The sequence below is a fragment of the Schistocerca americana genome, chromosome 3, assembly GCF_021461395.2.
Source record: "Schistocerca americana isolate TAMUIC-IGC-003095 chromosome 3, iqSchAmer2.1, whole genome shotgun sequence".
Taxonomy (NCBI): domain Eukaryota; kingdom Metazoa; phylum Arthropoda; class Insecta; order Orthoptera; family Acrididae; genus Schistocerca; species Schistocerca americana.
Genome location: NC_060121.1, coordinates 578207687 through 578221798, shown reverse-complemented (window position 1 = coordinate 578221798; position 14112 = coordinate 578207687).

Genomic DNA, 14112 nt, shown 5'->3' with positions numbered 1-14112 from the left:
GCCTTCATCAGTTCCTTTCACTTAAATGTAAACTATGAATGATTTGCGATGTCCGATATGAACATCAAAAGGATTACCAAGACATTGTAAGAAGTGAGTAGCTACCTGTTACGATCCACTTACCACAGAATAACGCAAACCTTCGTGGGAACTAAAAATATACCTTAACTGGGCAACTGCTTCTTAAAATAACCGAGAAAAAATGAATGCATTTTTCAACCACGCGTGTAGCAGTAGGAGAATGGGGAAGTTAAAAGCGATAATGACAACAATAATCGAAGTAACTTCATATTCAGCAGTTGTGTTTCTCGAGCTAAGAAATTTCTTGACATTGGGAAAATTAAAAAATGGCTTCGAATCGAGACTACGTTGTCTAAAAGCATGTTTACATTCTACTGGCATGAGACTAGCAAAATTTCCTTGTCAGAGACCTGCTGATGATTGACCAGCTGCAGAGAAATGAATTTTTTTCACACATCATACGTGACAACACACCCACGAATATAGCAAACGTGCGACTAGGTATTCTCGTGGAATGATCCTAGTTACTTAGTTGCGAGGTTCTATTGCCACTTTGGTCATGTATTTTACGCACACACCAACACCTCTGGTCTAGCGGTTCTAGGCGCTCAGTCCGTAACCGCGGGACTGCTACGGTCGCAGGTTCGAATCCTGCCTCGGGCATGGATGTGTGTGATGTCCTTAGGTTAGTTAGGTTTAAGTAGTTCTAAGTTCCAGGGGACTGATGACCACAGATGTTAAGTCCCATAGTGCTCAGAGCCATTTGAACCATTTTTGAACCAACACCATTCCTTCACGTCTAGTAATGACAAGTGAAAAACGTCAGACTGTACCGCAGTTAACAGTCCGCATTTTGAACAGCACATCCCTTCGCTACCATTTGGACAAGGGATGTTTAGTTTAGCCCATAGCAATAGCGGAAATATCGGCAAATAAAATCTGTGTCAACACGGAGCTTCCTTACACTAGAAATGTAATTTTATTTAATGAGCCAATAGTCACTTCAGTTCTTAGAGCTCTTCTTTTATTTGAACTTGAGACGCTGAAAAATTTGGTGCTCGACTGGGACTCGAATACAAATCTCCTCTTCCGTTGTATGTGACCAACACCGAACTTTAAAGTTCGATCATTTCGTATTTGTCCCCAAGATTGCACTCTCCTCTAGGTGTCAACGGAGGGCACATATGTCAGTTCGAATCCTGGTCCAGCACAAAAGCATTCATCCTTTCATTTTAATCCATAGAAGATGCATAATGAACTAATACTGTAACTAATTTTCATTTTTAATGTCTGTTCATGTCACCAATAACGGAAGGTGCCATTATTTCTAGTCAAACATGCAAACTTATCGCTGCTGTGAGCAAACAATTCTTGTGTAGAAAAGAACGGTATTCAGGCGAAAAAATGTACCCACATTTAAAATTCGAGTATCTTGCTGCTGGCGAAAAATTCGGTGTCTAACATCCCAATTTTCTTACTTAGCAATATGATTACGTGCTGGGTTCGAGGCCCCGCTCAAAACCTTCCATCATGGAACTTCGTTGTTAACATGTGCAAACATCGTTACATGAAAATATACACTGAACAGCCAAAGAAACTGGTACACCTCCCTAATATCGTGTACGGCCCCTGCGAGCGCACACAAGTGCCGGTAAACGATGTGAATTGACTCGAATAATGTTTGAAGTAGCGCTGGAGGAAACTGACACCATGAATTCAGCAGGGCTGACCATAAATCAGTAAGAGTAAGAGGGGTGGAGAGCTTTTCTGAGCAGCACGTTGCAAGGCATCCCAGGTATGCTCAATAATGTTTATGTCTGGGGAGTTTGGTAGCCAGCGGAAGTGATTAAACTCAGAAGAGTGTTCTTGAAGCCACTCTGTGGCAAGTCTGGGCGTGTGGGTGCATCGGAATGTACAATGGTCATGAGTGCTTACGGGTGATCAGACAGGATGCATACGTACGTTTTACCTGTCAGAGTCGTATCTAGACGTATCAGAGGTCCCATATCATTCCAACTGCACACGCCCCACACGTTACAGAGCCTCCACCAGCTTTAACAGTCCGCTGCTGACATGCAGAATCCATGGATTAATGATCCATACCCATTCACATCCATCTGCTCGATACAGTGTGAAACAAGACTCGTTAGACCAGACGCTGTTGACGGGCCCAGAGGAGGCGTAAGGATTGTTGTCATGCAGTCATCAAGGGTGCACGAGTGGGCCTTCAGCTCTGAAAACCCTTATCGATGATATTTCGTTGAATGGTTCGCACGCTGATACTTGTTGATGGCCCAGGATTCAAATTTGCAGCAATTTGCGGAAGGATTGCACTTCTGTCACGTTGAACGATTCTCTTCACACGCCGTTGGCTCCGTTCTTGCAGGATCTTTCACCTGCCGTACCGATGTCCGAGATTTGATGTTTTATCGGACTCCTGATATCCGCGGTACACTCGTGAAATGGTCGTACGGAAAGATTTCCAATTCATAGCTACTTCGGAGATGCTGTGTCGCATCGCTCGTGCCCAACTTTAACACCACGTTCGAACTCACTTAAATCTTGATAACCTGCCATTGTACCGTATTCTGCCTATTTACATTTTTCTGTATTTGAATCCACATGCCTGTAACAGTTTCTTAGGCGCTTCAGTGTATTAAACCAGTGTCCTCTATTGATCTTCCGTGGTATCCACTTTTAGTAGTCAAACGACTGTATCCTAAAGAGATTTGAGGACCAGCAGGACAGCTACGTTTGCAGGCTGCCTGAAGATCTGACGAAACGCAGTTCAGGTCGTTTGCATACGATTAGGCATGATAACATATTGTCCACACAGTGGAGCATTACGACACCTCACATTCCTGTGACACATCTTGCAGAACCGTTAATATTTAATATTCCGCTTCTTACTCCGAGTAATTCCTTGGGTTCCTATCTAGTGAAATGTCAACTTCGGCATCTGTTGTTTCAGATTTAATGCAATGTTTGCTTTTTCAGTTTTACTTTGTACCTACGCCACTAGCACTGTAGCTCTGTCTTGAGTTATTGGTGTATTAAACAGCTCACCTTGTAAGTAGGCTGTTTAGGTTTTCTTATTGGTAACGCCACGTAGCGCTCTGTATGAAAATCACTGGCTGTGCATTGTGCAGTCTGTGGCTAGTTTGCATTGTTGGCTCCCATTGTAGTGTTGGCCAGCTGGATGTTAAAAGCGGCTAGCGTTGCGCAGTTGGAGGTGAGCCGCCAGCAGTGGTGGATGTGGGGAAGTGAAATTGCGGATTTTTGAGAGCAGATGATCTGGACAGAAACAGTACATTTGTAAGAATGGATGTCATGAACTGCTATATATATATATATTATAACTTTTGAACACTAGTAAGGTTAATACATTGTTTGTTCTCTATCAAAATCTTTCACATTTGCTAACTATGCCTATCAGTAGTTAGTGCCTTCAGTGGTTTGAATCTTTTATTTAGCTGGCAGTATTGGCGCTCGCTGTATTGCAGTAGTTGGAGTAACGAAGACTTTTGTAAGGTAAGTGATTTGTGAAAGGTATAGATTAATGTTAGTCAGGGCCATTCTTTTGTAGGGATTGTTGAAAGTTAGATTCCGTTGCGCTAAAAATATTGTGTGTCATTTTAAACACAGTCATGTATAATTTTTCTAAGGGGACGTTTCATATGTCGACCCTTAACCGAGGATAACTCACTGGAATCTTCTGATTTTTTCTTGTACTTTGTGTAATTAGTGCAGCCTTTGTTTATTGCAAGCGCGAAATTGTGGAGAGAATTTCCGATGTAGTTGTAGTTTCTCATTCTTGTACAGTAAAACAGGTGTGGCATGCGTGTAGATTTGCATCAAGTATTTCGCAGTAGCGCTTGCAATTAACGAGATATTATTTTCAATGCTATGTTAATGTGTTTTCTTATTTTGCTCTTCAAATTGTGCTTTTATGTGTTGTCGTGTGAAATATTGTGACAATAATGGCGTGTGAAAAACGTAATACTTGGCCTCAAAGTAAACTGAGAAATGACAGTGAAGACGAAAGCAGTGTGTTAGCGCCACCGAGTAATGAATTAACTAATGTTCAAAGTAGTAATTTGGTATTTGTCCATAATGAAATGGAGCGGGCTGCCAATAATGGTGTAGGCAGTGAAACAATTAGTGAACAGGGAAGCATTATCGATCGACGGTCGGCAACAGCTCGCCTCAGGAGTCCGAAATGACAAGACACAATCTTGCAAATACTGTAGATTCTGGTTTTGCTTCCTCACCGTTTTCTCAAATAATTCAAGACACAATTTCTGCGTGTCAAAATTTGAATGTTACCGGTACAAATTCACTGCTGAAAAGCATAGGGGAACAGATTCGAGACACTAATACATTATTACTGCCATTAATGCAACAAATGAAACAAAATCAGAGATAAACACAGCAACAGTTAGACACAATGGAATAAAATCAGAGACAAAAACAGCAAAAGGTTCAAAAGTTAGACACAATGGAACAAAATCTTCGGAAGTTAGACACCACACTTGAACAAACACGTGAAAATTTAACTACTGAGTTACATAACATTGAATCAAAATGTCAAAAAGTCTGTAATGACGTAAAAACAGAAATTTGTGAGCATTTCCAACCAATTTTTTCGCGACATGCATATACATTACAGAATCACTAAACAGCCATAAAAGAACTGGAAACTATTGTTCACGAAAATCATGAGACCTTTCAAGCTAAAATTGACTCAGTTGCATCTACCGATTCGGTTACACAACTTGCAAATACTCAGGAAAACTTAAAGGACACATTAGATACGATTTCATCACAAATGGACACTCTGAGACTTGGTTCAGAAAAACACACTGAGGAAATAAGTTCACTATCAGAGAATGTAGCCGAACTTTCGGATCAGTTCACTAACTTATCTACGAAGGTAGATGATAATCTGAATGACGCAAGACCGGTAGTCTTTAATGACACAGAAGAGTATGAACAAATTAGGAAATTCAAACAAATTCAGAATCAACTTAATACGCAACACCAAAGAGAAATCCAGGAAGTACAAGATCAGTTGGCATACGTAATCCAAGAATTACATATTTCAGAGGACACTCGCGCTCCAACAGAAGTAGAGGGATTTAGAAATATGGAAAAGCCACAAAGTAATAACACAGGTCATTTCGGAAATTATGAAAGAATTGGCAAGGTGCACCGAATTTTGCGATGGAACCGCCGACACGACACAACAATGATCGATATGCGACTCGCCGACACGATGATTTTGACTATAAGCTGTTCATTACTACATGTAGCTTCATCAATTCTCTCATTCCAGAATGAGATTTTCACTCGGCAGTGGAGTGTGCGCTGATATTCAATTCTCTCATTGTTTTCCTCCCAACTGGTCATTAGAGCATAGATTAGAATTAATGTGTGGCTACTTGGAGAATGAACCAGCTGTGACAATGCGATCGGTCATTCACGATTGCCACAGTGAAGGAGAGTTTTACCATGCCTTCCTCTCAACATATTGGTCTCAAGCCACACAAGACCGAGTAAACATACCATCATAATGATGAAAAATTTCGAACAATCTGAAATTTCCAGTCTTGTGAAATATTTTGAAGACATGTTGCACAAGAATCAGTACCTGTCAAACCCTTACAGCCCCTCAGAACTCATCCGCACTTGCTTAATCATATTGCCTGAACATTTACGACATATTATTTTGGTAGGAAGTTGCAAAGACGACATTGAAGCTATTCAGGGACTGTTACAAGAATTGGAAATTGACACTGGCAATCGCGGAACGCGGAAACAGGAGCACAACAATTACAGGTCACATCCATCACAATTCCGCGATGACAGAAATAATAAATGGACGCAACAAGGCTATTCATACAACGTAAATCGTGACCAAAACAGACATCACCCGCATTACAACCATTGGCAGAGTAGTAATTATTACAGGGAAAGACCACCTCTCTGCGGTAATGACTATCACAGAGACAATCAGAGAAACAGACAATATGGGAACCAAAATAATTATTATCAATTGAGACAGAATAACTTGAAAGGCAATGGTCCAGCGCGCAGTTACGATTCGGGGAGAAATTCTCCACCATGTGACCGACAAGGAAGAAAGTATGGAATCTACCGACATGACGACAGCCGATATGATCGTAACGACAGACCTAAAATGCATCAGACCTGGCGGGATTCAGACAGGGCAGGGCCCTCTCTAGAAGGTGAATTTGTAGACGTTAGGTCTCCAAATCCCAATAACGATGCGCGCCATCAAAGAGACAATAGGCAATGACTCACACCGCTAGCAGCCACAAAATGTACTTATGTAACTGACGACGCAGCTGCCGTAGCTAGTAATTACGTAAAAATGGAAGACATTAGGGACATCTTACTCCAGGAACACGACGTAAAACATAACAACATTGCATATCCTGTGATTCACATTACAGTAAATGACGTAAAATTTGCGGCAGTACTTGACTCTTGCAGTCTCATTTCGGGAATTAATGAAACAGCTTTTAGCAAATGCAACAAATCGAACGATTGCCCCACACTTCCTTTACGTAAGATTCAATTACAAGGTGCAATCGTTGGAAAAAGTGTAGATGTACGCCATCAAACCAACTTAGAAATCTTTTGTCAAAGCCACAGCTTCTCTATGAACTTCCTTATGGTTCCATTATTGTCGACTGAAATTATATTGAGAGTAGACTTTTTGAATGAATACAAAGCAATCTTAAACTTTCATGAAGCTGAAATAAGTTTAGAGAAAGAAGGTAAGCCAATAGCTTTTAAATTTGAAGATTGGCTCTCAAACCATGACGAGGAAATTAATTGGCTTTACCTTCTTTTAGACAACAGTTCGGAATTTTCTACGGAACTAGACACTAACAATCACTCTGTAAGTACTGACAGGGATGATATCGACGGCATATTTGATACTAATGAGTTAAATCAGAATTAAATTCAAGCAATTGAGAATTGTAATGACACTAATAGGCATGACCTTTTTGAGATTTTACAAGCACATTCCACAGTTTTTACTCACAAAACAGGAACAATCAAGGGATATCAACACCAATTTCGTGTTCGTGAGCATACTGAATTTTGTGTTAGACCATATGTAATTCCAGCACATTATACGGACCGTGTTAGAACAGAAATACAATCTGTGTTTGACAAGGGCATTATTGAGCCTGCAGTAAGCTCATACAACAATCCATTACATGTTGTTGAGAAGAAAAATGTATCGATCAGGCCTGTCTTAGATTCGAGACAAATCAATACTATTATCATTCCTGCAGATTCAGCTTTTGTCAGATCGGACTTCATCCAGAATGTAGAAAATACACAGCTTTTCTTTGTTTCGGCGTTTGCTATCAATTTCGGAAACTTCCTTTTGGTTTGAACATTTCTTCGGCAGCGTTCATTTGCGGGCTAAATTCCATATTACCTGATTTCTTAAAACGTCCCATCACCTTATATGTGGATGATATTCTAATAGCAGAAGCCTCATGGGAACTACATAATCGCATGCTGAACAGTTTGTTACGTATTTTTGCAGAATCTGGAATTACAGTTAACTAGGAAAAGTCTGTATTCGGTAGGTCAAAGGTGAGGTTTTTGGGACGTATTATTTCTTCTGAAGGCATTCAGCCAGATTCTGAAAAGTTAGAAGCAATCAGAGCCATTGCAGTTCCATCCACAAGAAAACAAGTCCGCAGTTTTCTAGGTGTCGTAAATTTTTACCGTCGTTTTCTGAATATGCAAATTCTAGTTACACCTAAACTTTGTTCTCTCACTGGAAAAAATACTATTTGGAACTGGGACGAACAAGCACAGTTGGAATTCTATTATTTGAAAGAATCGCTACTTAACGCGCCATTGCTAGATCATCCAGATCTGTCACAAGATTTCTGCCTTAGCACGGATTCTTCTAAAGCCGGTCTTGGTGCCCATTTATTTCAAGAAGCCATAGAAAATGACACTACTGTTCAGAAAACCATTGCTTTTGCTAGACGAGTGCTAACATAATCTGAAAAAATTATTCCGTTACTGAATTGAAAGCTTTAGCTATCGTTTTGGCATTTAACAAATTCCGTTTCGTTCTCTCTGGTAAGCACGTAAAAGTATACAGTGATCATCGTGCATTAGAATTTATTATGTCTTCAAAATGAAATCATGACAGGTTAAAACGTTGGGCATTGTTTCTGCAAGAATTCCACTTTACAATAGCCTACATTCCCGGCAAGGAGAACATGTTGCTGACGCTCTGTCACGTGCACCGGCTGGGCTTAAGTGACACAGAAGGCAACCTCGAGAAGAATTTCAGTATTCTTTACATTCAGAAAGTCGCCTTTGAAAACTTTATCACCACATCTTTAAAGGACATTGCTCATGAACATGATAAAGGTCCGGTTTGGAAAGACATCAGAAGCAAATGGCATGAAAAGACGCACACTCAGATTCGGCGTTATTTTATGGTTAGAAACAACATACTCTTCAAACGCTGCACTGTTGATGACAAGCTATGGGTACTTCGCGTTCCAGACGATTTTGATAATAAGCTCATTTGGTACATTCATTTCAGCTACGCACATTTTGGTCCACGAAAATGTTATCATATTCTTCGAACGACTTGTTATTTTAACAATATGGAAAAGAGAATTCGAAGAGTCTTGTCTATTTGTAAACTTTGTCAAAAGGCGAAACCATCTACTATCTCACATCGTGCTCCGTTGTTTCCTATCATTCCTTCTAAATTAAACGAATTTGCTGCTGTTGATCTCTTGGGACCCCTTGGCAGAACATCGAATGGATTTTCGTACGTTCTAGTCGCTGTTGAACTTACTTCAAAATTTGTTTCTTTCACTCCCTTACGTAAAGCCACTGGAAGGTCTGTATCCAACGCCTTTGCTAAAAATTTCTTACGTGAAGTTGGACACGTTAGTAAAGTCATTTCAGATAACGGACCGCAATTCAGATCTGGTGTTTGGTCACGCATGCTTCGGAATCATAAAATCAAACCTGTTTTTATTTCATTGTACTCACCACATTGTAACACGTCTGAACGGATTATGAAAGAAATCAATAACCTTTGCAGACTTTATTGTCACAGAAAGCATCAACATTGGGACAGAAATGGCTCTGAGCACTATGCGACTTAACTTCTGACGTCATCAGTCGCCTAGAACTCAGTACTAATAAAACCTAATTAACCTAAGGACATCACACAGATCCATGCCCGAGGCAGGATTCGAACCTGCGACCGTAGTGGTCGCTCGGCTCCAGACTGTAGCGCCCAGAACCGCACGGCCACTCCGGCCGGCCATTGGGACAGATATTTACTCTTATTTCAAAACGTGCTAAATGAAATGCCTCATGACTCCACTGCTTTACCACCTAATCTTGTACTGAAGAATGAAGAACCACCGAACAGAATCAGAGAGCTTGTACCTTTTCCGAATACACGTAAACTTCGACACAAAGAGATAATTGATTTGGCTATTAAAAATATAAATTCTGCCGCAGACAAAAGGGGAAAACTACACGGTAAAGCAAATACTAAGAAACTGTATATTGGTCAGAAAGTTCTCGTTAAGGCCCATTCATTGTCACATAAGAAGATACACTTGAGTCACAAATTCTTTCAGGTTTACAATGGACCTTACAGAATCCGACGTATACCACATGATAAATGCGTTGAACTTGAAACTCTGCGTACTAGGAAGAGTAAAGGATTGCACCACATTTCACATGTAAAACCGTTAATAGAAAGATAATATACTATTTAACTTGATCTTTGCTATAAAATTTTTCACTTCACGTTACTAGTACGCTTCGTCAGATTTAGAAACTGTTAACAAGCAACTATGTTTTAAAGATAACTATCCAGTCTAGAACCTAGGGAACATATTTAGACAGTAATTACGAATGCATTGTTATAGTGAACATATGACACAGTGTTATTGTGTGTGTACATTCTTGCTTGTTAGTTGTATGATTACGTAACGACTATAAGGCTCACATACTTAGAGCATGTACCAGTACTGCTGACGAGATTTTAATGCAACATTTTGGTTTACTTGAGAATACATTCTGGTTTTAAAGTACTTTATGTGAGATTAAAGATGAGTAAGCATTTGGTTTCTTTGACAGCTACACTATTATATCACGACGCTACTAATGTGTGACACAATTTACATTATTGCTTTTGCAGTGTATCTGTTTTTCTGAATTCTTCTGGAAATTAAAACATGTTTTAGTAGTAACATTTATGGTATAGCTACAATGAGACAGCATTTTTCGTAGCACAACAATACGTTACAGTATAGTACTTTCTTGATCGCGGTACTGTATGTAATAACTACGATATCTATACGCATAGCATTTCACTTTTGTTTAGCATGAGGTAAGTACTTCTGCAGAACTTAGTTTTCGGAGGACGATAACTACGACACATCCATAGAATTATCATATAGCAAGATGCACATTTAGCGCCAAAGGACACGTATCTGAGTGATTGATTTTGTGCTTAAAACATTTATTTTTAAAGATTTTTGAATTTCAATGATACAAAGGTTTTCCCTGATACATTTCATTCCATTGCTGTAATATGTAACAACTGAGGGTATAATTACATTAATCCTCAGGGGGTAGACGCCTACGTTGTGTACCATGTGTCTGGCAAGCACAAGGAAGCCTAACTAATATGGCATTTGCTCACACAACTTTACACATCGGTACCATATTTCTCTAACACATAAATTACACAGTTATCTGATCATTTAACTGAGAGACAAACAGTTTTTGTTACTACATCAGTGACACATGTTTACACAATTTCACAGTTGGATAACTTCACACTTATGAAACTGTATTTTGTCTGTACTTTGTGAACTGTTCATATTTTTTCAGAACCATTGTAATACTGTGAGAGTTTTGAATGATGTATTTGGTATGGGATCACGATTTTTGAAGTACGTTTGAGGTAGATGACACTATTGAAATGAGCAGAGAATATTTTTTAGGTTTTGAAATTATAGCAGAAAGCTACGACGTTTTTGAGATTTGACTGAGGTGTTATGGTATTATTACAACGACGATGTGTATTATGCTGTTAAGGAATGTTTATTATAATATGTATTTATTATGATGAAATATTGAAGTGTCGATGATTACGTACATAGGTAATAAGTTAAGGAATAATGAGTAGTGGTTAGGCACTCTGATTTGAGAAAAAGGATGTTGGAAACCAAGAATCATACTTTAAGAGTTATGAAATGTCTGTAAATGCATGAATGTATCGCAATGCCGGCTAAAATTTTTTGGGCACTGTTATATTTATAGGATTTTGTTTCTGCACATTTCTACTGTAATTTCTCGACTTGTGAAATTTTATTTCGATCAAACTGTCACTGTAGCGGAAACTTCTGTTGTAAATATTTTGGTAAGAAAGTTAAGTGAACTTCACGTAAAGCGTCGTGGGCGCCCAGCTGTGCCACCTGCCTGGAGAAAAAGCCATTAGAAGAAAAAAAAGAGGCCATAACCCTCGCTATTGATATTTCTTTGTAGAAAGCATCGCAAATACGGCACGCTAAAACTTGAAAACATGTGATTACATTGTGGAACTCTTAATTAATGATATTTACTAAAATGCCTAATGAAATGAAGAGAAACATTTTACATCCATTGTCTTACTAGTTGAGAGATATTTTACTGCCTTTGGAGACGCCATTTGCCTAGTGAATGACGTTTCATGCCTTGCTCTATATAGGCTATATATATTTGCTTATTTCATTTAATATCTAGTTTCTAGCTGCGCTGCAGCATTGGTTAAAATAAAATTTCATAGATATACTAATATAAATATTTTATGCCTACAGATCCAGTAAATAATAACTTTATGAGGTACTAAAAAAAAAAAAAGAAGGAGCACAAAAAGACATTTCCCTTCACAGGAATTGCACAGAGAATTTTTTTTCAAGTACTTGGTAATTTCTTTTGTAGAATAAGTTGTGATGCACCACTCTAATTACATAGACATTAAGATGTGAATATACATTTCCCTTATCTTCATTGTTGACTTTAGTGTAATATTTTTTCTGCTTGAGCTTTGTCATGTTTAGGTATAAGTTATAGCATTTGCTGCTGCTGTTTGCCAGGCATAGTGTTACTGAATTTGACTTTGTATTACTCTGTTAAGCCAGTTTTACTACGGATTTATTTTTGTTGTTTGCTGCACATTGTCTTATATTAGTTGTAAAATTGAAATTGCTTTGCTAATTTATAAATACTGCTGCTCGCTTCGCCAATTTCCATTTTTTTGTCATTGCTGTTTGTGTTAATTTGTCATGTGCTGCTGCATTGCCTCGTCCTTTGGTATATATATCTGAGCTCAGTAGATTTCAGTTAGCTTTAGAGCTGGAAGACTATATAAGAAACTATGATGGATTGGAAGAGATGCATTGAGAAACTATAAGAAAATGGTTTGGCCATAAAAGTAGTGTAGAGTGGAGAAAAACTATTTTTGAAATAGGAGGTGAACAGAATACAGAAAGCATGCTTGGATTGGATTTTTTTTGGTGGAAACAAATGTTGAAATAAGAGGAAAGATCTACAGAATGAAGTTTTGTGTTGGACTGCAGTACCACATGTTACACTGAAAACGAAGCCTGTCTTGTACCTTTGTATTATTACACTATGTGAATTTGTGTTTTTTCTGTCTTTATGTGTGTAGCTAATAAGATTTACCTTGTAGAATTTTTGTGATAATATGTTATTTACTTTGTAAAGATGTTTAGACATTATTTATTCTGTTTTGTTTTAATGCTCATGTGTGAAGTTGATCTTTCAAAAGTTATTCTGATCTTTTATGTATGTACTTATGTCATAATTCTTGTCACACTGATGTTCATGTTTATTTCTAAACTTTTGTAAGGCCTGTTTTACTACAAATGTTACCTGCATTGTAATGTTCTTTAATTATGTATTTTGTAACTTTGTCATTGTATTCTCATGTTATAAAATTGTAATTGACAAAAACTTTGTGAGTGCACAAGTGGTGGTTTATGGACTTGCTATATTCTCCGCAAGACTCTTTGATGGTGATTGTGCACCTGCACAGTCGCAACAGATGACTGCTGGCCGTCTATACAAGGACTACAGTGGGTCTTCATTTTTTATGGCCCACCAATACCATTATTTCTACAATGACTGCACTGGGTCTGCACCTCTGGGGGGCCCACCAATACCGTAATCTCTACCAGGACTACAGTGGGTCTACTCTGTGATGACCTACCTACCAATATTCTTAAAGACTTCGACTGACTTTGCGGTGGGTTTACTCTGTTGTGGCCCATTACCTGTCTGCATGTCAAGCGTCAGCACTGTCTTTCCGTTAGAAGAACAACACTAATTCTTCAAGACTGCATGGAAATCCAATACTTCCATGTGCATTTTCTTTTACTGCTCAGACTTTGAGGAAAACACTGCTATTTTACTGAGATGAACGATCAGCACTGTCTTTATGGCCTGTGAGAAAATTTTAGCTTTTGACCAACATTGTATCAATTAGTGTGTTCATTTGATTTCTTTGTTATTGCAATTATGAAATTTTTTTTTCAAATCTGTATTGGCCACTGCCCAAAACAATTTGTAAAATTTTTTTGTTGGTAGCATGGGGGCTATGTAAGTAGGCTGTTTAGGTTTTCTTATTGGTAACGCCACGTAGCGCTCTGTATGAAAATCACTGGCTGTGCTGTGTGCAGTCTGTGGCTAGTTTGCATTGTTGTCAGCCATTGTAGTGTTGGGCAGCTGGATGTTAACAGCAGCTAGCGTTGCGCAATTGGAGGTGAGCCGCCAGCAGTGGTGGATGTGAGGAAGTGAGATGGCGGATTTTTGAGAGCGGATGATCTGGACAGAAACAGTACATTTGTACGAATGGATGTCATGAACTGCTATATATATTATGACTTTTGAACACTAGTAAGGTAAATACATTGTTTGTTCTCTATCAAAATCTTTCATTTGCTAACTATGGTTATCAGTAGTTATTGCCTTCAG